The following is a 25,861-nucleotide window of genomic DNA, read 5'->3' as shown; positions in this document are numbered from 1 at the left end:
CGGTAACCTCATCGCCTGGAGGCCACGCCCGATAGCCATGCAATAACAGCCACGGGTAAAAAAGGGGTTTCTTTGGCACAGGATCCCAAGCCTGACATATGGGGTTTCTTTGGCACAGGATCCCAAGCCTGAAAAATGGGGTTTCTTTGGCACAGGATCCCAAGCCTGAAAAATAGGGTCTCTTTGGCACAGGATCCCAAGCCTGAAAAATGGGTTGTCTACGCCACAGGGTCCGAACCCTAAAAAATGGTGTCTCTGCGCTACAGGGTCCGAAGCTTGAAAAATGGGGTCTCTTTGCCACAGGGTTCAAAGCCTGAAAAATGGGTTGTCTCTTTGCCACAGGCTCCCAAGCCTGAAAAATGGGTTGTCTCTTTGCCACAGGGTCCGAAGCCTGAAAAATGGGGTATCTTTGCCACAGGTTCTAAACCCTGAAAAATTAGGTATCTTTGCCACAGGGTCCCAAGCCTGAAAAATGGGGTATCTTCGCCACAGGTTCCGAACCCTGAAAAATGTGGTCTCTACGCCACAGGATCCGAATCCTGAAAAATGGGGTCTCTTCGCTACAGGGTCTGAAGCCTGAAAAATGGGGTCTCTTTGTCACAGGGTCCCAAGCCTGAAAAATGGGGTCTCTTTGTCACAGGGTCACAAGCCTGAAAAATGGGGTATCTTCACCACAGGTTCCGAACCCTAAAAAATGGGGTTTCTTTGCTACAGGATCCCAAGCCTGAAGTAGTGCTGTAAGCTTACCTTGTTAAAGGCTAAAAGATACATTTTCTAACTTACAACATAAAATTAATATTGCGTTGGTCCAAGGTGGCTGTGCCACTACCAATTCTCAAAGAACCGGTAACCTCATCGTCTGGAGGCCACGCCCGATAGCCATGCAATAACAGCCACGGGTAAAAAAGGGGTTTCTTTGGCACAGGATCCCAAGCCTGACATATGGGGTTTCTTTGGCACAGGATCCCAAGCCTGAAAAATGGGGTTTCTTTGGCACAGGATCCCAAGCCTGAAAAATGAGGTCTCTTTGGCACAGGATCCTAAGCCTGAAAAATGGGTTGTCTACGCCACAGGGTCCGAACCCTAAAAAATGGGGTCTCTTCGCTACAGGGTCCGAAGCCTGAAAAATGGGGTCTCTTTGCCACAGGGTTCCAAGCCTGAAAAATGGGTTGTCTCTTTGCCACAGGGTCCCGAGCCTGAAAAATGGGTTGTCTCTTTGCCACAGGGTCCAAAGCCTGAAAAATTGGGTATCTTTGCCACAGGTTCCGAACACTGAAAAATTAGGTCTCTTTGCTACAGGGTCCCAAGCCTGAAAAATGGGGTCTCTTTGGCACAGGATCCCAAGCCTGGAAAATGGGGTCTCTTTGGCACAGGATCCCAAGCCTGAAAATTGGGGTCTCTTTGCCACAGGGTACCAAGCCTGAAAAATGGGTTGTCTCTTTACCACAGGGTCCGAAGCCTGAAAAATGGGGTATCTTTGCCACAGGGTCCGAACCCTGAAAAATTAGATCTCTTTGCTACAGGGTCCCAAGCCTGAAAAATGGGGTCTCTTTGCCACAGGGTCCGAAGCCTGAAAAATGGGGTATCTTCACCACAGGTTCCGAAGCCTGAAAAATGGGGTTTCTTTGCTACAGGATCCCAAGCCTGAAGTAGTGCTGTAAGCTTACCTTGTTAAAGGCTAAAAGATACATTTTCTAACTTACAACATAAAATTAATATTGCGTTGGTCCATGGTGGCTGTGCCACTACCAGTTCTCAAAGAACCGGTAACCTCATCGCCTTGAGGCCACGCCCGATAGCCATGCAATAACAGCCACGGGTAAAAAATGGGGTTTCTTTGGCACAGGATCCCAAGCCTGACATATGGGGTTTCTTTGGCACAGGATCCCAAGCCTGAAAAATGGGGTTTCTTTGGCACAGGATCCCAAGCCTGGAAAATGGGGTCTCTTTGGCACAGGATCCCAAGCCTGGAAAATGGGGTCTCTTTGGCACAGGATCCCAAGCCTGAAAAATGGGTTGTCTTCGCCACAGGGTCCGAACCCTGAAAAATGGGGTCTCTTCGCTACAGGGTCCGAACACTGAAAAATGGGGTCTCTTTGCCACAGGATCCTAAGCATGAAAATTGGGGTCTCTTTGCCACAGGGTACCAAGCCTGAAAAATGGGTTGTCTCTTTGCCACAGGGTCCGAAGCCTGAAAAATGGGGTATCTTTGCCACAGGTTCCGAACCCTGAAAAATGAGGTCTCTTTGCCACAGGGTCCCAAGCCTGAAAAATGGGGTCTCTTTGCCACAGTGTCCGAAGCCTAAAAAATGGAGTATCTTCGCCACAGGTTCCGAAGCCTGAAAAATGGGGTTTTTTTGCTACAGGATCCCAAGCGTGAAGTAGTGCTGTAAGCTTACCTTGTTAAAGGCTAAAAGATACATTTTCTAACTTACAACATAAAATTAATATTGCGTTGGTCCATGGTGGCTGTGCCACTACCAGTTCTCAAAGAACCGGTAACCTCATCGCCTTGAGGCCACGCCCGATAGCCATGCAATAACAGCCACGTGTAAAAAATGGGGTTTCTTTGGCACAGGATCCCAAGCCTGAAAAATGGGGTCTCTTTGGCACAGGATCCCAAGCCTGAAAAATGGGTTGTCTACGCCACAGGGTCCGAACCCTAAAAAATTGGGTCTCTTCGCTACAGGGTCCGAAGCCTGAAAAATGGGGTCTCTTTGCCACAAGGTCCCAAACCTGAAAAATGGGTTGTCTCTTTGCCACAGGGTCCCAAGCCTGAAAATGGGTTGTCTCTTTACCACAGGGTCCGAAGCCTAAAAAAATGGGGTATCTTTGCCACAGGTTCCGAACCCTGAAAAATTAGGTCTCTTTGCTACAGGGTCCCAAGCCTGAAAAATGGGGTCTCTTTGCCACAGGGTCCGAAGCCTGAAAAATGGGGTATCTTCACCACAGGTTCCGAAGCCTGAAAAATGGGGTTTCTTTGCTACAGGATCCCAAGCCTGAAGTAGTGCTGTAAGCTTACCTTGTTAAAGGCTAAAAGATACATTTTCTAACTTACAACATAAAATTAATATTGCGTTGGTCCATGGTGGCTGTGCCACTACCAGTTCTCAAAGAACCGGTAACCTCATCGCCTTGAGGCCACGCCCGATAGCCATGCAATAACAGCCACGGGTAAAAAATGGGGTTTCTTTGGCACAGGATCCCAAGCCTGACATATGGGGTTTCTTTGGCACAGGATCCCAAGCCTGAAAAATGGGGTTTCTTTGGCACAGGATCCCAAGCCTGGAAAATGGGGTCTCTTTGGCACAGGATCCCAAGCCTGGAAAATGGGGTCTCTTTGGCACAGGATCCCAAGCCTGAAAAATGGGTTGTCTTCGCCACAGGGTCCGAACCCTGAAAAATGGGGTCTCTTCGCTACAGGGTCCGAACCCTGAAAAATGGGGTCTCTTTGCCACAGGATCCTAAGCCTGAAAATTGGGGTCTCTTTGCCACACGGTACCAAGCCTGAAAAATGGGTTGTCTCTTTGCCACAGGGTCCGAAGCCTGAAAAATGGGGTATCTTTGCCACAGGTTCCGAACCCTGAAAAATGAGGTCTCTTTGCCACAGGGTCCCAAGCCTGAAAAATGGGGTCTCTACGCCACAGGGTCCGAAGCCTGAAAAATGGAGTATCTTCGCCACAGGTTCCGAAGCCTGCAAAATGGGGTTTCTTTGCTACAGGATCCCAAGCCTGAAGTAGTGCTGTAAGCTTACCTTGTTAAAGGCTAAAAGATAAATTTTCTAACTTACAACATAAAATTAATATTGCGTTGGTCCATGGTGGCTGTGCCACTACCAGTTCTCAAAGAACCGGTAACCTCATCGCCTTGAGGCCACGCCCGATAGCCATGCAATAACAGCCACGGGTAAAAAATGGGGTTTCTTTGGCACAGGATCCCAAGCCTGAAAAATGGGGTTTCTTTGGCACAGGATCCCAAGCCTGAAAAATGGGGTCTCTTTGGCACAGGATCCCAAGCCTGAAAAATGGGTTGTCTACGCCACAGGGTCCGAACCCTGAAAAATGGGGTCTCTTCGCTACAGGGTCCGAAGCCTGAAAAATGGGGTCTCTTTGCCACAAGGTCCCAAGCCTGAAAAATGGGTTGTCTCTTTGCCGCAGGGTCCCAAGCCTGAAAAATGGGTTGTCTCTTTACCACAGGGTCCGAAGCCTGAAAAATGGGGTATCTTTGCCACAGGTTCCGAACCCTGAAAAATTAGGTCTCTTTGCTACAGGGTTCCAAGCCTGAAAAATGGGTTGTCTCTTTACCACCGGGTCCGAAGCCTGAAAAATGGGGTATCTTCGCCACAGGTACCGAAGCCTGAAAAATGGGGTTTCTTTGCTACAGGATCCCAAGCCTGAAGTAGTGCTGTAAGCTTACCTTGTTAAAGGCTAAAAGATACATTTTCTAACTTACAACATAAAATTAATATTGCGTTGGTCCATGGTGGCTGTGCCACTACCAGTTCTTAAAGAACCGGTAACCTCATCGCCTTGAGGCCACGCCCGATAGCCATGCAATAACAGCCACGGGTAAAAAAATGGGGTTTCTTTGGCACAGGATCCCAAGCCTGACATATGGGGTTTCTTTGGCACAGGATCCCAAGCCTGAAAAATGGGGTTTCTTTGGCACAGGATCCCAAGCCTGACATATGGGGTTTCTTTGGCACAGGATCCCAAGCCTGAAAAATGGGGTTTCTTTGGCACAGGATCCCAAGCCTGAAAAATGGGGTCTCTTTGGCACAGGATCCCAAGCCTGAAAAATGGGGTTTCTTTGGCACAGGATCCCAAGCCTGAAAAATAGGGTCTCTTTGGCACAGGATCCCAAGCCTGAAAAATGGGTTGTCTACGCCACAGGGTCCGAACCCTAAAAAATGGTGTCTCTGCGCTACAGGGTCCGAAGCTTGAAAAATGGGGTCTCTTTGCCACAGGGTTCAAAGCCTGAAAAATGGGTTGTCTCTTTGCCACAGGCTCCCAAGCCTGAAAAATGGGTTGTCTCTTTGCCACAGGGTCCGAAGCCTGAAAAATGGGGTATCTTTGCCACAGGTTCTAAACCCTGAAAAATTAGGTATCTTTGCCACAGGGTCCCAAGCCTGAAAAATGGGGTATCTTCGCCACAGGTTCCGAACCCTGAAAAATGTGGTCTCTACGCCACAGGGTCCGAATCCTGAAAAATGGGGTCTCTTCGCTACAGGGTCTGAAGCCTGAAAAATGGGGTCTCTTTGTCACAGGGTCCCAAGCCTGAAAAATGGGGTCTCTTTGTCACAGGGTCCCAAGCCTGAAAAATGGGGTATCTTCACCACAGGTTCCGAACCCTAAAAAATGGGGTTTCTTTGCTACAGGATCCCAAGCCTGAAGTAGTGCTGTAAGCTTACCTTGTTAAAGGCTAAAAGATACATTTTCTAACTTACAACATAAAATTAATATTGCGTTGGTCCAAGGTGGCTGTGCCACTACCAATTCTCAAAGAACCGGTAACCTCATCGTCTGGAGGCCACGCCCGATAGCCATGCAATAACAGCCACGGGTAAAAAAGGGGTTTCTTTGGCACAGGATCCCAAGCCTGACATATGGGGTTTCTTTGGCACAGGATCCCAAGCCTGAAAAATGGGGTTTCTTTGGCACAGGATCCCAAGCCTGAAAAATGAGGTCTCTTTGGCACAGGATCCTAAGCCTGAAAAATGGGTTGTCTACGCCACAGGGTCCGAACTCTAAAAAATGGGGTCTCTTCGCTACAGGGTCCGAAGCCTGAAAAATGGGGTCTCTTTGCCACAGGGTTCCAAGCCTGAAAAATGGGTTGTCTCTTTGCCACAGGGTCCCGAGCCTGAAAAATGGGTTGTCTCTTTGCCACAGGGTCCAAAGCCTGAAAAATTGGGTATCTTTGCCACAGGTTCCGAACACTGAAAAATTAGGTCTCTTTGCTACAGGGTCCCAAGCCTGAAAAATGGGGTCTCTTTGGCACAGGATCCCAAGCCTGGAAAATGGGGTCTCTTTGGCACAGGATCCCAAGCCTGAAAATTGGGGTCTCTTTGCCACAGGGTACCAAGCCTGAAAAATGGGTTGTCTCTTTACCACAGGGTCCGAAGCCTGAAAAATGGGGTATCTTTGCCACAGGGTCCGAACCCTAAAAAATTGGATCTCTTTGCTACAGGGTCCCAAGCCTGAAAAATGGGGTCTCTTTGCCACAGGGTCCGAAGCCTGAAAAATGGGGTATCTTCACCACAGGTTCCGAAGCCTGAAAAATGGGGTTTCTTTGCTACAGGATCCCAAGCCTGAAGTAGTGCTGTAAGCTTACCTTGTTAAAGGCTAAAAGATACATTTTCTAACTTACAACATAAAATTAATATTGCGTTGGTCCATGGTGGCTGTGCCACTACCAGTTCTCAAAGAACCGGTAACCTCATCGCCTTGAGGCCACGCCCGATAGCCATGCAATAACAGCCACGGGTAAAAAATGGGGTTTCTTTGGCACAGGATCCCAAGCCTGACATATGGGGTTTCTTTGGCACAGGATCCCAAGCCTGAAAAATGGGGTTTCTTTAGCATCAGGATCCCAAGCCTGAAAAATGGGGTCTCTTTGGCACAGGATCCCAAGCCTGAAAAATGGGGTCTCTTTGGCACAGGATCCCAAGCCTGAAAAATGGGTTGTCTACGCCACAGGGTCCGAACCCTAAAAAATTGGGTCTCTTCGCTACAGGGTCCGAAGCCTGAAAAATGGGGTCTCTTTGCCACAAGGTCCCAAACCTGAAAAATGGGTTGTCTCTTTGCCACAGGGTCCCAAGCCTGAAAATGGGTTGTCTCTTTACCACAGGGTCCGAAGCCTGAAAAATGGGGTATCTTTGCCACAGGTTCCGAACCCTGAAAAATTAGGTCTCTTTGCTACAGGGTCCCAAGCCTGAAAAATGGGGTCTCTTTGCCACAGGGTCCGAAGCCTGAAAAATGGGGTATCTTCACCACAGGTTCCGAAGCCTGAAAAATGGGGTTTCTTTGCTACAGGATCCCAAGCCTGAAGTAGTGCTGTAAGCTTACCTTGTTAAAGGCTAAAAGATACATTTTCTAACTTACAACATAAAATTAATATTGCGTTGGTCCATGGTGGCTGTGCCACTACCAGTTCTCAAAGAACCGGTAACCTCATCGCCTTGAGGCCACGCCCGATAGCCATGCAATAACAGCCACGGGTAAAAAATGGGGTTTCTTTGGCACAGGATCCCAAGCCTGACATATGGGGTTTCTTTGGCACAGGATCCCAAGCCTGAAAAATGGGGTTTCTTTGGCACAGGATCCCAAGCCTGGAAAATGGGGTCTCTTTGGCACAGTATCCCAAGCCTGGAAAATGGGGTCTCTTTGGCACAGGATCCCAAGCCTGAAAAATGGGTTGTCTTCGCCACAGGGTCCGAACCCTGAAAAATGGGGTCTCTTCGCTACAGGGTCCGAACACTGAAAAATGGGGTCTCTTTGCCACAGGATCCTAAGCCTGAAAATTGGGGTCTCTTTGCCACAGGGTACCAAGCCTGAAAAATGGGTTGTCTCTTTGCCACAGGGTCCGAAGCCTGAAAAATGGGGTATCTTTGCCACAGGTTCCGAACCCTGAAAAATGAGGTCTCTTTGCCACAGGGTCCCAAGCCTGAAAAATGGGGTCTCTTTGCCACAGTGTCCGAAGCCTAAAAAATGGAGTATCTTCGCCACAGGTTCCGAAGCCTGAAAAATGGGGGTTTTTTTGCTACAGGATCCCAAGCCTGAAGTAGTGCTGTAAGCTTACCTTGTTAAAGGCTAAAAGATACATTTTCTAACTTACAACATAAAATTAATATTGCGTTGGTCCATGGTGGCTGTGCCACTACCAGTTCTCAAAGAACCAGTAACCTCATCGCCTTGAGGCCACGCCCGATAGCCATGCAATAACAGCCACGTGTAAAAAATGGGGTTTCTTTGGCACAGGATCCCAAGCCTGAAAAATGGGGTCTCTTTGGCACAGGATCCCAAGCCTGAAAAATGGGTTGTCTACGCCACAGGGTCCGAACCCTAAAAAATTGGGTCTCTTCGCTACAGGGTCCGAAGCCTGAAAAATGGGGTCTCTTTGCCACAAGGTCCCAAACCTGAAAAATGGGTTGTCTCTTTGCCACAGGGTCCCAAGCCTGAAAATGGGTTGTCTCTTTACCACAGGGTCCGAAGCCTAAAAAAATGGGGTATCTTTGCCACAGGTTCCGAACCCTGAAAAATTAGGTCTCTTTGCTACAGGGTCCCAAGCCTGAAAAATGGGGTCTCTTTGCCACAGGGTCCGAAGCCTGAAAAATGGGGTATCTTCACCACAGGTTCCGAAGCCTGAAAAATGGGGTTTCTTTGCTACAGGATCCCAAGCCTGAAGTAGTGCTGTAAGCTTACCTTGTTAAAGGCTAAAAGATACATTTTCTAACTTACAACATAAAATTAATATTGCGTTGGTCCATGGTGGCTGTGCCACTACCAGTTCTCAAAGAACCGGTAACCTCATCGCCTTGAGGCCACGCCCGATAGCCATGCAATAACAGCCACGGGTAAAAAATGGGGTTTCTTTGGCACAGGATCCCAAGCCTGACATATGGGGTTTCTTTGGCACAGGATCCCAAGCCTGAAAAATGGGGTTTCTTTGGCACAGGATCCCAAGCCTGGAAAATGGGGTCTCTTTGGCACAGGATTCCAAGCCTGGAAAATGGGGTCTCTTTGGCACAGGATCCCAAGCCTGAAAAATGGGTTGTCTTCGCCACAGGGTCCGAACCCTGAAAAATGGGGTCTCTTCGCTACAGGGTCCGAACCCTGAAAAATGGGGTCTCTTTGCCACAGGATCCTAAGCCTGAAAATTGGGGTCTCTTTGCCACAGGGTACCAAGCCTGAAAAATGGATTGTCTCTTTGCCACAGGGTCCGAAGCCTGAAAAATGGGGTATCTTTGCCACAGGTTCCGAACCCTGAAAAATGAGGTCTCTTTGCCACAGGGTCCCAAGCCTGAAAAATGGGGTCTCTTTGCCACAGGGTCCGAAGCCTGAAAAATGGAGTATCTTCGCCACAGGTTCCGAAGCCTGCAAAATGGGGTTTCTTTGCTACAGGATCCCAAGCCTGAAGTAGTGCTGTAAGCTTACCTTGTTAAAGGCTAAAAGATAAATTTTCTAACTTTCAACATAAAATTAATATTGCGTTGGTCCACGGTGGCTGTGCCACTACCAGTTCTCAAAGAACCGGTAACCTCATCGCCTTGAGGCCACGCCCGATAGCCATGCAATAACAGCCACGGGTAAAAAATGGGGTTTCTTTGGCACAGGATCCCAAGCCTGAAAAATGGGGTTTCTTTGGCACAGGATCCCAAGCCTAAAAAATGGGGTCTCTTTGGCACAGGATCCCAAGCCTGAAAAATGGGTTGTCTACGCCACAGGGTCCGAACCCTGAAAAATGGGGTCTCTTCGCTACAGGGTCCGAAGCCTGAAAAATGGGGTCTCTTTGCCACAAGGTCCCAAGCCTGAAAAATGGGTTGTCTCTTTGCCGCAGGGTCCCAAGCCTGAAAAATGGGTTGTCTCTTTACCACAGGGTCCGAAGCCTGAAAAATGGGGTATCTTTGCCACAGGTTCCGAACCCTGAAAAATTAGGTCTCTTTGCTACAGGGTTCCAAGCCTGAAAAATGGGTTGTCTCTTTACCACCGGGTCCGAAGCCTGAAAAATGGGGTATCTTCGCCACAGGTTCCGAAGCCTGAAAACATGGGTTTCTTTGCTACAGGATCCCAAGCCTGAAGTAGTGCTGTAAGCTTACCTTGTTAAAGGCTAAAAGATACATTTTCTAACTTACAACATAAAATTAATATTGCGTTGGTCCATGGTGGCTGTGCCACTACCAGTTCTTAAAGAACCGGTAACCTCATCGCCTTGAGGCCACGCCCGATAGCCATGCAATAACAGCCACGGGTAAAAAAAATGGGGTTTCTTTGGCACAGGATCCCAAGCCTGACATATGGGGTTTCTTTGGCACAGGATCCCAAGCCTGAAAAATGGGGTTTCTTTGGCACAGGATCCCAAGCATGAAAAATGGGGTCTCTTTGGCACAGGATCCCAAGCATGAAAAATGGGGTCTCTTTGGCACAGGATCCCAAGCCTGAAAAATGGGTTGTCTACGCCACAGGGTCCGAACCCTAAAAAATTGGGTCTCTTCGCTACAGGGTCCGAAGCCTGAAAAATGGGGTCTCTTTGCCACAAGGTCCCAAACCTGAAAAATGGGTTGTCTCTTTGCCACAGGGTCCCAAGCCTGAAAATGGGTTGTCTCTTTACCACAGGGTCCGAAGCCTGAAAAATGGGGTATCTTTGCCACAGGTTCCGAACCCTGAAAAATTAGGTCTCTTTGCTACAGGGTCCCAAGCCTGAAAAATGGGGTCTCTTTGCCACAGGGTCCGAAGCCTGAAAAATGGGGTATCTTCACCACAGGTTCCGAAGCCTGAAAAATTGGGTTTCTTTGCTACAGGATCCCAAGCCTGAAGTAGTGCTGTAAGCTTACCTTGTTAAAGGCTAAAAGATACATTTTCTAACTTACAACATAAAATTAATATTGCGTTGGTCCATGGTGGCTGTGCCACTACCAGTTCTCAAAGAACCAGTAACCTCATCGCCTTGAGGCCACGCCCGATAGCCATGCAATAACAGCCACGGGTAAAAAATGGGGTTTCTTTGGCACAGGATCCCAAGCCTGACATATGGGGTTTCTTTGGCACAGGATCCCAAGCCTGACATATGGGGTTTCTTTGGTACAGGATCCCAAGCCTGAAAAATGGGGTTTCTTTGGCACAGGATCCCAAGCCTGAAAAATGGGGTCTCTTTGGCACAGGATCCCAAGCCTGAAAAATGGGGTCTCTTTGGCACAGGATCCCAAGCCTGAAAAATGGGTTGTCTACGCCACAGGGTCCGAACCCTAAAAAATTGGGTCTCTTCGCTACAGGGTCCGAAGCCTGAAAAATGGGGTCTCTTTGCCACAAGGTCCCAAACCTGAAAAATGGGTTGTCTCTTTACCACAGGGTCCGAAGCCTGAAAAATGGGGTATCTTTGCCACAGGTTCCGAACCCTGAAAAATTAGGTCTCTTTGCTACAGGGTCCCAAGCCTGAAAAATGGGGTCTCTTTGCCACAGGGTCCGAAGCCTGAAAAATGGGGTATCTTCACCACAGGTTCCGAAGCCTGAAAAATGGGGTTTCTTTGCTACAGGATCCCAAGCCTGAAGTAGTGCTGTAAGCTTACCTTGTTAAAGGCTAAAAGATACATTTTCTAACTTACAACATAAAATTAATATTGCGTTGGTCCAAGGTGGCTGTGCCACTACCAATTCTCAAAGAACCGGTAACCTCATCGTCTGGAGGCCACGCCCGATAGCCATGCAATAACAGCCACGGGTAAAAAAGGGGTTTCTTTGGCACAGGATCCCAAGCCTGACATATGGGGTTTCTTTGGCACAGGATCCCAAGCCTGAAAAATGGGGTTTCTTTGGCACAGGATCCCAAGCCTGAAAAATGAGGTCTCTTTGGCACAGGATCCTAAGCCTGAAAAATGGGTTGTCTACGCCACAGGGTCCGAACCCTAAAAAATGGGGTCTCTTCGCTACAGGGTCCGAAGCCTGAAAAATGGGGTCTCTTTGCCACAGGGTTCCAAGCCTGAAAAATGGGTTGTCTCTTTGCCACAGGGTCCCAAGCCTGAAAAATGGGTTGTCTCTTTGCCACAGGGTCCAAAGCCTGAAAAATTGGGTATCTTTGCCACAGGTTCCGAACACTGAAAAATTAGGTCTCTTTGCTACAGGGTCCCAAGCCTGAAAAATGGGGTCTCTTTGGCACAGGATCCCAAGCCTGGAAAATGGGGTCTCATTGGCACAGGATCCCAAGCCTGAAAATTGGGGTCTCTTTGCCACAGGGTACCAAGCCTGAAAAATGGGTTGTCTCTTTACCACAGGGTCCGAAGCCTGAAAAATGGGGTATCTTTGCCACAGGTTCCGAACCCTGAAAAATTAGATCTCTTTGCTACAGGGTCCCAAGCCTGAAAAATGGGGTCTCTTTGCCACAGGGTCCGAAGCCTGAAAAATGGGGTATCTTCACCACAGGTTCCGAAGCCTGAAAAATGGGGTTTCTTTGCTACAGGATCCCAAGCCTGAAGTAGTGCTGTAAGCTTACCTTGTTAAAGGCTAAAAGATACATTTTCTAACTTACAACATAAAATTAATATTGCGTTGGTCCATGGTGGCTGTGCCACTACCAGTTCTCAAAGAACCGGTAACCTCATCGCCTTGAGGCCACGCCCGATAGCCATGCAATAACAGCCACGGGTAAAAAATGGGGTTTCTTTGGCACAGGATCCCAAGCCTGACATATGGGGTTTCTTTGGCACAGGATCCCAAGCCTGAAAAATGGGGTTTCTTTGGCACAGGATCCCAAGCCTGGAAAATGGGGTCTCTTTGGCACAGGATTCCAAGCCTGGAAAATGGGGTCTCTTTGGCACAGGATCCCAAGCCTGAAAAATGGGTTGTCTTCGCCACAGGGTCCGAACCCTGAAAAATGGGGTCTCTTCGCTACAGGGTCCGAACCCTGAAAAATGGGGTCTCTTTGCCACAGGATCCTAAGCCTGAAAATTGGGGTCTCTTTGCCACAGGGTACCAAGCCTGAAAAATGGATTGTCTCTTTGCCACAGGGTCCGAAGCCTGAAAAATGGGGTATCTTTGCCACAGGTTCCGAACCCTGAAAAATTAGGTCTCTTTGCCACAGGGTCCCAAGCCTGAAAAATGGGGTCTCTTTGCCACAGGGTCCGAAGCCTGAAAAATGGAGTATCTTCGCCACAGGTTCCGAAGCCTGCAAAATGGGGTTTCTTTGCTACAGGATCCCAAGCCTGAAGTAGTGCTGTAAGCTTACCTTGTTAAAGGCTAAAAGATAAATTTTCTAACTTTCAACATAAAATTAATATTGCGTTGGTCCACGGTGGCTGTGCCACTACCAGTTCTCAAAGAACCGGTAACCTCATCGCCTTGAGGCCACGCCCGATAGCCATGCAATAACAGCCACGGGTAAAAAATGGGGTTTCTTTGGCACAGGATCCCAAGCCTGAAAAATGGGGTTTCTTTGGCACAGGATCCCAAGCCTAAAAAATGGGGTCTCTTTGGCACAGGATCCCAAGCCTGAAAAATGGGTTGTCTACGCCACAGGGTCCGAACCCTGAAAAATGGGGTCTCTTCGCTACAGGGTCCGAAGCCTGAAAAATGGGGTCTCTTTGCCACAAGGTCCCAAGCCTGAAAAATGGGTTGTCTCTTTGCCGCAGGGTCCCAAGCCTGAAAAATGGGTTGTCTCTTTACCACAGGGTCCGAAGCCTGAAAAATGGGGTATCTTTGCCACAGGTTCCGAACCCTGAAAAATTAGGTCTCTTTGCTACAGGGTTCCAAGCCTGAAAAATGGGTTGTCTCTTTACCACCGGGTCCGAAGCCTGAAAAATGGGGTATCTTCGCCACAGGTTCCGAAGCCTGAAAACATGGGTTTCTTTGCTACAGGATCCCAAGCCTGAAGTAGTGCTGTAAGCTTACCTTGTTAAAGGCTAAAAGATACATTTTCTAACTTACAACATAAAATTAATATTGCGTTGGTCCATGGTGGCTGTGCCACTACCAGTTCTTAAAGAACCGGTAACCTCATCGCCTTGAGGCCACGCCCGATAGCCATGCAATAACAGCCACGGGTAAAAAAAATGGGGTTTCTTTGGCACAGGATCCCAAGCCTGACATATGGGGTTTCTTTGGCACAGGATCCCAAGCCTGAAAAATGGGGTTTCTTTGGCACAGGATCCCAAGCCTGACATATGGGGTTTCTTTGGCACAGGATCCCAAGCCTGAAAAATGGGGTTTCTTTGGCACAGGATCCCAAGCATGAAAAATGGGGTCTCTTTGGCACAGGATCCCAAGCATGAAAAATGGGGTCTCTTTGGCACAGGATCCCAAGCCTGAAAAATGGGTTGTCTACGCCACAGGGTCCGAACCCTAAAAAATTGGGTCTCTTCGCTACAGGGTCCGAAGCCTGAAAAATGGGGTCTCTTTGCCACAAGGTCCCAAACCTGAAAAATGGGTTGTCTCTTTGCCACAGGGTCCCAAGCCTGAAAATGGGTTGTCTCTTTACCACAGGGTCCGAAGCCTGAAAAATGGGGTATCTTTGCCACAGGATCCCAAGCCTGACATATGGGGTTTCTTTGGCACAGGATCCCAAGCCTGAAAAATGGGGTTTCTTTGGCACAGGATCCCAAGCCTGACATATGGGGTTTCTTTGGCACAGGATCCCAAGCCTGAAAAATGGGGTTTCTTTGGCACAGGATCCCAAGCATGAAAAATGGGGTCTCTTTGGCACAGGATCCCAAGCATGAAAAATGGGGTCTCTTTGGCACAGGATCCCAAGCCTGAAAAATGGGTTGTCTACGCCACAGGGTCCGAACCCTAAAAAATGGGGTCTCTTCGCTACAGGGTCCGAAGCCTGAAAAATGGGGTCTCTTTGCCACAGGGTTCCAAGCCTGAAAAATGGGTTGTCTCTTTGCCACAGGGTCCCAAGCCTGAAAAATGGGTTGTCTCTTTGCCACAGGGTCCAAAGCCTGAAAAATTGGGTATCTTTGCCACAGGTTCCGAACACTGAAAAATTAGGTCTCTTTGCTACAGGGTCCCAAGCCTGAAAAATGGGGTCTCTTTGGCACAGGATCCCAAGCCTGGAAAATGGGGTCTCATTGGCACAGGATCCCAAGCCTGAAAATTGGGGTCTCTTTGCCACAGGGTACCAAGCCTGAAAAATGGGTTGTCTCTTTACCACAGGGTCCGAAGCCTGAAAAATGGGGTATCTTTGCCACAGGTTCCGAACCCTGAAAAATTAGATCTCTTTGCTACAGGGTCCCAAGCCTGAAAAATGGGGTCTCTTTGCCACAGGGTCCGAAGCCTGAAAAATGGGGTATCTTCACCACAGGTTCCGAAGCCTGAAAAATGGGGTTTCTTTGCTACAGGATCCCAAGCCTGAAGTAGTGCTGTAAGCTTACCTTGTTAAAGGCTAAAAGATACATTTTCTAACTTACAACATAAAATTAATATTGCGTTGGTCCATGGTGGCTGTGCCACTACCAGTTCTCAAAGAACCGGTAACCTCATCGCCTTGAGGCCACGCCCGATAGCCATGCAATAACAGCCACGGGTAAAAAATGGGGTTTCTTTGGCACAGGATCCCAAGCCTGACATATGGGGTTTCTTTGGCACAGGATCCCAAGCCTGAAAAATGGGGTTTCTTTGGCACAGGATCCCAAGCCTGAAAAATGGGGTCTCTTTGGCACAGGATCCCAAGCCTGAAAAATGGGGTCTCTTTGGCACAGGATCCCAAGCCTGAAAAATGGGTTGTCTACGCCACAGGGTCCGAACCCTAAAAAATTGGGTCTCTTCGCTACAGGGTCCGAAGCCTGAAAAATGGGGTCTCTTTGCCACAAGGTCCCAAACCTGAAAAATGGGTTGTCTCTTTGCCACAGGGTCCCAAGCCTGAAAATGGGTTGTCTCTTTACCACAGGGTCCGAAGCCTGAAAAATGGGGTATCTTTGCCACAGGTTCCGAACCCTGAAAAATTAGGTCTCTTTGCTACAGGGTCCCAAGCCTGAAAAATGGGGTCTCTTTGCCACAGGGTCCGAAGCCTGAAAAATGGGGTATCTTCACCACAGGTTCCGAAGCCTGAAAAATGGGGTTTCTTTGCTACAGGATCCCAAGCCTGAAGTAGTGCTGTAAGCTTACTTTGTTAAAGGCTAAAAGATACATTTTCTAACTTACAACATAAAATTAATATTGCGTTGGTCCATGGTGGCTGTGCCACTACCAGTTCTCAAAGAACCGGTAACCTCATCGCCTTGAGGCCACGCCCGATAGCCATGCAATAACAGCCACGGGTAAAAAATGGGGTTTCTTTGGCACAGGATCCCAAGCCTGACATATGGGGTTTCTTTGGCACAGGATCCCAAGCCTGAAAAATGGGGTTTCTTTGGCACAGGATCCCAAGCCTGGAAAATGGGGTCTCTTTGGCACAGGATCCCAAGCCTGGAAAATGGGGTCTCTTTGGCACAGGATCCCAAGCCTGAAAAATGGGTTGTCTTCGCCACAGGGTCCGAACCCTGAAAAATGTGGTCTCTTCGCTACAGGGTCCGAACACTGAAAAATGGGGTCTCTTTGCCACAGGATCCTAAGCCTGAAAATTGGGGTCTCTTTGCCACAGGGTACCAAGCCTGAAAAATGGGTTGTCTCTTTGCCACAGGGTCCGAAGCCTGAAAAATGGGGTATCTTTGCCACAGGTTCCGAACCCTGAAAAATGAGGTCTCTTTGCCACAGGGTCCCAAGCCTGAAAAATGGGGTCTCTTTGCCACAGTGTCCGAAGCCTAAAAAATGGAGTATCTTCGCCACAGGTTCCGAAGCCTGAAAAATGGGGTTTTTTTGCTACAGGATCCCAAGCCTGAAGTAGTGCTGTAAGCTTACCTTGTTAAAGGCTAAAAGATAAATTTTCTAACTTACAACATAAAATTAATATTGCGTTGGTCCATGGTGGCTGTGCCACTACCAGTTCTCAAAGAACCGGTAACCTCATCGCCTTGAGGCCACGCCCGATAGCCATGCAATAACAGCCACGTGTAAAAAATGGGGTTTCTTTGGCACAGGATCCCAAGCCTGAAAAATGGGGTCTCTTTGGCACAGGATCCCAAGCCTGAAAAATGGGTTGTCTACGCCACAGGGTCCGAACCCTAAAAAATTGGGTCTCTTCGCTACAGGGTCCGAAGCCTGAAAAATGGGGTCTCTTTGCCACAAGGTCCCAAACCTGAAAAATGGGTTTTCTCTTTGCCACAGGGTCCCAAGCCTGAAAATGGGTTGTCTCTTTACCACAGGATCCGAAGCCTGAAAAATGGGGTATCTTTGCCACAGGTTCCGAACCCTGAAAAATTAGGTCTCTTTGCTACAGGGTCCCAAGCCTGAAAAATGGGGTCTCTTTGCCACAGGGTCCGAAGCCTGAAAAATGGGGTATCTTCACCACAGGTTCCGAAGCCTGAAAAATGGGGTTTCTTTGCTACAGGATCCCAAGCCTGAAGTAGTGCTGTAAGCTTACCTTGTTAAAGGCTAAAAGATACATTTTCTAACTTACAACATAAAATTAATATTGCGTTGGTCCATGGTGGCTGTGCCACTACCAGTTCTCAAAGAACCGGTAACCTCATCGCCTTGAGGCCACGCCCGATAGCCATGCAATAACAGCCACGGGTAAAAAATGGGGTTTCTTTGGCACAGGATCCCAAGCCTGAAAAATGGGGTTTCTTTGGCACAGGATCCCAAGCCTGAAAAATGGGGTCTCTTTGGCACAGGATCCCAAGCCTGAAAAATGGGTTGTCTACGCCACAGGGTCCGAACCCTGAAAAATGGGGTCTCTTCACTACAGGGTCCGAAGGCTGAAAAATGGGGTCTCTTTGCCACAAGGTCCCAAGCCTGAAAAATGGGTTGTCTCTTTGCCGCAGGGTCCCAAGCCTGAAAAATGGGTTGTCTCTTTACCACAGGGTCCGAAGCCTGAAAAATGGGGTATCTTTGCCACAGGTTCCGAACCCTGAAAAATTAGGTCTCTTTGCTACAGGGTTCCAAGCCTGAAAAATGGGTTGTCTCTTTACCACCGGGTCCGAAGCCTGAAAAATGGGGTATCTTCGCCACAGGTTCCGAAGCCTGAAAAATGGGGTTTCTTTGCTACAGGATCCCAAGCCTGAAGTAGTGCTGTAAGCTTACCTTGTTAAAGGCTAAAAGATACATTTTCTAACTTACAACATAAAATTAATATTGCGTTGGTCCATGGTGGCTGTGCCACTACCAGTTCTTAAAGAACCGGTAACCTCATCGCCTTGAGGCCACGCCCGATAGCCATGCAATAACAGCCACGGGTAAAAAATTGGGTTTCTTTGGCACAGGATCCCAAGCCTGACATATGGGGTTTCTTTGGCACAGGATCCCAAGCCTGAAAAATGGGGTTTCTTTGGCACAGGATCCCAAGCCTGACATATGGGGTTTCTTTGGCACAGGATCCCAAGCCTGAAAAATGGGGTCTCTTTGGCACAGGATCCCAAGCCTGAAAAATGGGGTCTCTTTGGCACAGGATCCCAAGCCTGAAAAATGGGTTGTCTACGCCACAGGGTCCGAACCCTAAAAAATTGGGTCTCTTCGCTACAGGGTCCGAAGCCTGAAAAATGGGGTCTCTTTGCCACAAGGTCCCAAACCTGAAAAATGGGTTGTCTCTTTGCCACAGGGTCCCAAGCCTGAAAAATGGGGTATCTTTGCCACAGGTTCCGAACCCTGAAAAATTAGGTCTCTTTGCTACAGGGTCCCAAGCCTGAAAAATGGGGTCTCTTTGCCACAGGGTCCGAAGCCTGAAAAATGGGGTATCTTCACCACAGGTTCCGAAGCCTGAAAAATGGGGTTTCTTTGCTACAGGATCCCAAGCCTGAAGTAGTGCTGTAAGCTTACCTTGTTAAAGGCTAAAAGATACATTTTCTAACTTACAACATAAAATTAATATTGCGTTGGTCCATGGTGGCTGTGCCACTACCAGTTCTCAAAGAACCGGTAACCTCATCGCCTTGAGGCCACGCCCGATAGCCATGCAATAACAGCCACGGGTAAAAAATGGGGTTTCTTTGGCACAGGATCCCAAGCCTGACATATGGGGTTTCTTTGGCACAGGATCCCAAGCCTGAAAAATGGGGTTTCTTTGGCACAGGATCCCAAGCCTGAAAAATGGGGTCTTTTTGGCACAGGATCCCAAGCCTGAAAAATGGGGTCTCTTTGGCACAGGATCCCAAGCCTGAAAAATGGGTTGTCTACGCCACAGGGTCCGAACCCTAAAAAATTGGGTCTCTTCGCTACAGGGTCCGAAGCCTGAAAAATGGGGCCTCTTTGCCACAAGGTCCCAAACCTGAAAAATGGGTTGTCTCTTTGCCACAGGGTCCCAAGCCTGAAAATGGGTTGTCTCTTTACCACAGGGTCCGAAGCCTGAAAAATGGGGTATCTTTGCCACAGGTTCCGAACCCTGAAAAATTAGGTCTCTTTGCTACAGGGTCCCAAGCCTGAAAAATGGGGTCTCTTTGCCACAGGGTCCGAAGCCTGAAAAATGGGGTATCTTCACCACAGGTTCCGAAGCCTGAAAAATGGGGTTTCTTTGCTACAGGATCCCAAGCCTGAAGTAGTGCTGTAAGCTTACCTTGTTAAAGGCTAAAAGATACATTTTCTAACTTACAACATAAAATTAATATTGCGTTGGTCCATGGTGGCTGTGCCACTACCAGTTCTCAAAGAACCAGTAACCTCATCGCCTTGAGGCCACGCCCGATAGCCATGCAATAACAGCCACGGGTAAAAAATGGGGTTTCTTTGGCACAGGATCCCAAGCCTGACATATGGGGTTTCTTTGGCACAGGATCCCAAGCCTGAAAAATGGGGTTTCTTTGGCACAGGATCCCAAGCCTGGAAAATGGGGTCTCTTTGGCACAGGATCCCAAGCCTGGAAAATGGGGTCTCTTTGGCACAGGATCCCAAGCCTGAAAAATGGGTTGTCTTCGCCACAGGGTCCGAACCCTGAAAAATGTGGTCTCTTCGCTACAGGGTCCGAACACTGAAAAATGGGGTCTCTTTGCCACAGGATCCTAAGCCTGAAAATTGGGGTCTCTTTGCCACAGGGTACGAAGCCGCAAAAATGGGTTGTCTCTTTGCCACAGGGTCCGAAGCCTGAAAAATGGGGTATCTTTGCCACAGGTTCCGAACCCTGAAAAATGAGGTCTCTTTGCCACAGGGTCACAAGCCTGAAAAATGGGGTCTCTTTGCCACAGGGTCCGAAGCCTGAAAAATGGGGTATCTTTGCCACAGGTTCTAAACCCTGAAAAATTAGGTATCTTTGCCACAGGGTCCCAAGCCTGAAAAATGGGGTATCTTCGCCACAGGTTCCGAACCCTGAAAAATGTGGTCTCTACGCCACAGGGTCCGAATCCTGAAAAATGGGGTCTCTTCGCTACAGGGTCTGAAGCCTGAAAAATGGGGTCTCTTTGTCACAGGGTCCCAAGCCTGAAAAATGGGGTCTCTTTGTCACAGGGTCCCAAGCCTGAAAAATGGGGTATCTTCACCACAGGTTCCGAACCCTAAAAAATGGGGTTTCTTTGCTACAGGATCCCAAGCCTGAAGTAGTGCTGTAAGCTTACCTTGTTAAAGGCTAAAAGATACATTTTCTAACTTACAACATAAAATTAATATTGCGTTGGTCCAAGGTGGCTGTGCCACTACCAATTCTCAAAGAACCGGTAACCTCATCGTCTGGAGGCCACGCCCGATAGCCATGCAATAACAGCCACGGGTAAAAAAGGGGTTTCTTTGGCACAGGATCCCAAGCCTGACATATGGGGTTTCTTTGGCACAGGATCCCAAGCCTGAAAAATGGGGTTTCTTTGGCACAGGATCCCAAGCCTGAAAAATGAGGTCTCTTTGGCACAGGATCCTAAGCCTGAAAAATGGGTTGTCTACGCCACAGGGTCCGAACTCTAAAAAATGGGGTCTCTTCGCTACAGGGTCCGAAGCCTGAAAAATGGGGTCTCTTTGCCACAGGGTTCCAAGCCTGAAAAATGGGTTGTCTCTTTGCCACAGGGTCCCGAGCCTGAAAAATGGGTTGTCTCTTTGCCACAGGGTCCAAAGCCTGAAAAATTGGGTATCTTTGCCACAGGTTCCGAACACTGAAAAATTAGGTCTCTTTGCTACAGGGTCCCAAGCCTGAAAAATGGGGTCTCTTTGGCACAGGATCCCAAGCCTGGAAAATGGGGTCTCTTTGGCACAGGATCCCAAGCCTGAAAATTGGGGTCTCTTTGCCACAGGGTACCAAGCCTGAAAAATGGGTTGTCTCTTTACCACAGGGTCCGAAGCCTGAAAAATGGGGTATCTTTGCCACAGGGTCCGAACCCTAAAAAATTGGATCTCTTTGCTACAGGGTCCCAAGCCTGAAAAATGGGGTCTCTTTGCCACAGGGTCCGAAGCCTGAAAAATGGGGTATCTTCACCACAGGTTCCGAAGCCTGAAAAATGGGGTTTCTTTGCTACAGGATCCCAAGCCTGAAGTAGTGCTGTAAGCTTACCTTGTTAAAGGCTAAAAGATACATTTTCTAACTTACAACATAAAATTAATATTGCGTTGGTCCATGGTGGCTGTGCCACTACCAGTTCTCAAAGAACCGGTAACCTCATCGCCTTGAGGCCACGCCCGATAGCCATGCAATAACAGCCACGGGTAAAAAATGGGGTTTCTTTGGCACAGGATCCCAAGCCTGACATATGGGGTTTCTTTGGCACAGGATCCCAAGCCTGAAAAATGGGGTTTCTTTAGCATCAGGATCCCAAGCCTGAAAAATGGGGTCTCTTTGGCACAGGATCCCAAGCCTGAAAAATGGGGTCTCTTTGGCACAGGATCCCAAGCCTGAAAAATGGGTTGTCTACGCCACAGGGTCCGAACCCTAAAAAATTGGGTCTCTTCGCTACAGGGTCCGAAGCCTGAAAAATGGGGTCTCTTTGCCACAAGGTCCCAAACCTGAAAAATGGGTTGTCTCTTTGCCACAGGGTCCCAAGCCTGAAAATGGGTTGTCTCTTTACCACAGGGTCCGAAGCCTGAAAAATGGGGTATCTTTGCCACAGGTTCCGAACCCTGAAAAATTAGGTCTCTTTGCTACAGGGTCCCAAGCCTGAAAAATGGGGTCTCTTTGCCACAGGGTCCGAAGCCTGAAAAATGGGGTATCTTCACCACAGGTTCCGAAGCCTGAAAAATGGGGTTTCTTTGCTACAGGATCCCAAGCCTGAAGTAGTGCTGTAAGCTTACCTTGTTAAAGGCTAAAAGATACATTTTCTAACTTACAACATAAAATTAATATTGCGTTGGTCCATGGTGGCTGTGCCACTACCAGTTCTCAAAGAACCGGTAACCTCATCGCCTTGAGGCCACGCCCGATAGCCATGCAATAACAGCCACGGGTAAAAAATGGGGTTTCTTTGGCACAGGATCCCAAGCCTGACATATGGGGTTTCTTTGGCACAGGATCCCAAGCCTGAAAAATGGGGTTTCTTTGGCACAGGATCCCAAGCCTGGAAAATGGGGTCTCTTTGGCACAGTATCCCAAGCCTGGAAAATGGGGTCTCTTTGGCACAGGATCCCAAGCCTGAAAAATGGGTTGTCTTCGCCACAGGGTCCGAACCCTGAAAAATGGGGTCTCTTCGCTACAGGGTCCGAACACTGAAAAATGGGGTCTCTTTGCCACAGGATCCTAAGCCTGAAAATTGGGGTCTCTTTGCCACAGGGTACCAAGCCTGAAAAATGGGTTGTCTCTTTGCCACAGGGTCCGAAGCCTGAAAAATGGGGTATCTTTGCCACAGGTTCCGAACCCTGAAAAATGAGGTCTCTTTGCCACAGGGTCCCAAGCCTGAAAAATGGGGTCTCTTTGCCACAGTGTCCGAAGCCTAAAAAATGGAGTATCTTCGCCACAGGTTCCGAAGCCTGAAAAATGGGGGTTTTTTTGCTACAGGATCCCAAGCCTGAAGTAGTGCTGTAAGCTTACCTTGTTAAAGGCTAAAAGATACATTTTCTAACTTACAACATAAAATTAATATTGCGTTGGTCCATGGTGGCTGTGCCACTACCAGTTCTCAAAGAACCAGTAACCTCATCGCCTTGAGGCCACGCCCGATAGCCATGCAATAACAGCCACGTGTAAAAAATGGGGTTTCTTTGGCACAGGATCCCAAGCCTGAAAAATGGGGTCTCTTTGGCACAGGATCCCAAGCCTGAAAAATGGGTTGTCTACGCCACAGGGTCCGAACCCTAAAAAATTGGGTCTCTTCGCTACAGGGTCCGAAGCCTGAAAAATGGGGTCTCTTTGCCACAAGGTCCCAAACCTGAAAAATGGGTTGTCTCTTTGCCACAGGGTCCCAAGCCTGAAAATGGGTTGTCTCTTTACCACAGGGTCCGAAGCCTAAAAAAATGGGGTATCTTTGCCACAGGTTCCGAACCCTGAAAAATTAGGTCTCTTTGCTACAGGGTCCCAAGCCTGAAAAATGGGGTCTCTTTGCCACAGGGTCCGAAGCCTGAAAAATGGGGTATCTTCACCACAGGTTCCGAAGCCTGAAAAATGGGGTTTCTTTGCTACAGGATCCCAAGCCTGAAGTAGTGCTGTAAGCTTACCTTGTTAAAGGCTAAAAGATACATTTTCTAACTTACAACATAAAATTAATATTGCGTTGGTCCATGGTGGCTGTGCCACTACCAGTTCTCAAAGAACCGGTAACCTCATCGCCTTGAGGCCACGCCCGATAGCCATGCAATAACAGCCACGGGTAAAAAATGGGGTTTCTTTGGCACAGGATCCCAAGCCTGACATATGGGGTTTCTTTGGCACAGGATCCCAAGCCTGAAAAATGGGGTTTCTTTGGCACAGGATCCCAAGCCTGGAAAATGGGGTCTCTTTGGCACAGGATTCCAAGCCTGGAAAATGGGGTCTCTTTGGCACAGGATCCCAAGCCTGAAAAATGGGTTGTCTTCGCCACAGGGTCCGAACCCTGAAAAATGGGGTCTCTTCGCTACAGGGTCCGAACCCTGAAAAATGGGGTCTCTTTGCCACAGGATCCTAAGCCTGAAAATTGGGGTCTCTTTGCCACAGGGTACCAAGCCTGAAAAATGGATTGTCTCTTTGCCACAGGGTCCGAAGCCTGAAAAATGGGGTATCTTTGCCACAGGTTCCGAACCCTGAAAAATGAGGTCTCTTTGCCACAGGGTCCCAAGCCTGAAAAATGGGGTCTCTTTGCCACAGGGTCCGAAGCCTGAAAAATGGAGTATCTTCGCCACAGGTTCCGAAGCCTGCAAAATGGGGTTTCTTTGCTACAGGATCCCAAGCCTGAAGTAGTGCTGTAAGCTTACCTTGTTAAAGGCTAAAAGATAAATTTTCTAACTTTCAACATAAAATTAATATTGCGTTGGTCCACGGTGGCTGTGCCACTACCAGTTCTCAAAGAACCGGTAACCTCATCGCCTTGAGGCCACGCCCGATAGCCATGCAATAACAGCCACGGGTAAAAAATGGGGTTTCTTTGGCACAGGATCCCAAGCCTGAAAAATGGGGTTTCTTTGGCACAGGATCCCAAGCCTAAAAAATGGGGTCTCTTTGGCACAGGATCCCAAGCCTGAAAAATGGGTTGTCTACGCCACAGGGTCCGAACCCTGAAAAATGGGGTCTCTTCGCTACAGGGTCCGAAGCCTGAAAAATGGGGTCTCTTTGCCACAAGGTCCCAAGCCTGAAAAATGGGTTGTCTCTTTGCCGCAGGGTCCCAAGCCTGAAAAATGGGTTGTCTCTTTACCACAGGGTCCGAAGCCTGAAAAATGGGGTATCTTTGCCACAGGTTCCGAACCCTGAAAAATTAGGTCTCTTTGCTACAGGGTTCCAAGCCTGAAAAATGGGTTGTCTCTTTACCACCGGGTCCGAAGCCTGAAAAATGGGGTATCTTCGCCACAGGTTCCGAAGCCTGAAAACATGGGTTTCTTTGCTACAGGATCCCAAGCCTGAAGTAGTGCTGTAAGCTTACCTTGTTAAAGGCTAAAAGATACATTTTCTAACTTACAACATAAAATTAATATTGCGTTGGTCCATGGTGGCTGTGCCACTACCAGTTCTTAAAGAACCGGTAACCTCATCGCCTTGAGGCCACGCCCGATAGCCATGCAATAACAGCCACGGGTAAAAAAATGGGGTTTCTTTGGCACAGGATCCCAAGCCTGACATATGGGGTTTCTTTGGCACAGGATCCCAAGCCTGAAAAATGGGGTTTCTTTGGCACAGGATCCCAAGCCTGACATATGGGGTTTCTTTGGCACAGGATCCCAAGCCTGAAAAATGGGGTTTCTTTGGCACAGGATCCCAAGCATGAAAAATGGGGTCTCTTTGGCACAGGATCCCAAGCATGAAAAATGGGGTCTCTTTGGCACAGGATCCCAAGCCTGAAAAATGGGTTGTCTACGCCACAGGGTCCGAACCCTAAAAAATTGGGTCTCTTCGCTACAGGGTCCGAAGCCTGAAAAATGGGGTCTCTTTGCCACAAGGTCCCAAACCTGAAAAATGGGTTGTCTCTTTGCCACAGGGTCCCAAGCCTGAAAATGGGTTGTCTCTTTACCACAGGGTCCGAAGCCTGAAAAATGGGGTATCTTTGCCACAGGTTCCGAACCCTGAAAAATTAGGTCTCTTTGCTACAGGGTCCCAAGCCTGAAAAATGGGGTCTCTTTGCCACAGGGTCCGAAGCCTGAAAAATGGGGTATCTTCACCACAGGTTCCGAAGCCTGAAAAATTGGGTTTCTTTGCTACAGGATCCCAAGCCTGAAGTAGTGCTGTAAGCTTACCTTGTTAAAGGCTAAAAGATACATTTTCTAACTTACAACATAAAATTAATATTGCGTTGGTCCATGGTGGCTGTGCCACTACCAGTTCTCAAAGAACCAGTAACCTCATCGCCTTGAGGCCACGCCCGATAGCCATGCAATAACAGCCACGGGTAAAAAATGGGGTTTCTTTGGCACAGGATCCCAAGCCTGACATATGGGGTTTCTTTGGCACAGGATCCCAAGCCTGACATATGGGGTTTCTTTGGTACAGGATCCCAAGCCTGAAAAATGGGGTTTCTTTGGCACAGGATCCCAAGCCTGAAAAATGGGGTCTCTTTGGCACAGGATCCCAAGCCTGAAAAATGGGGTCTCTTTGGCACAGGATC

This window comes from Pseudophryne corroboree, chromosome 5 (genome assembly GCF_028390025.1).
Source record: "Pseudophryne corroboree isolate aPseCor3 chromosome 5, aPseCor3.hap2, whole genome shotgun sequence".
Lineage (NCBI taxonomy): Eukaryota > Metazoa > Chordata > Amphibia > Anura > Myobatrachidae > Pseudophryne > Pseudophryne corroboree.
The sequence above is the reverse complement of the archived record's forward strand: the minus strand, read 5'-3'. Positions refer to the sequence as shown.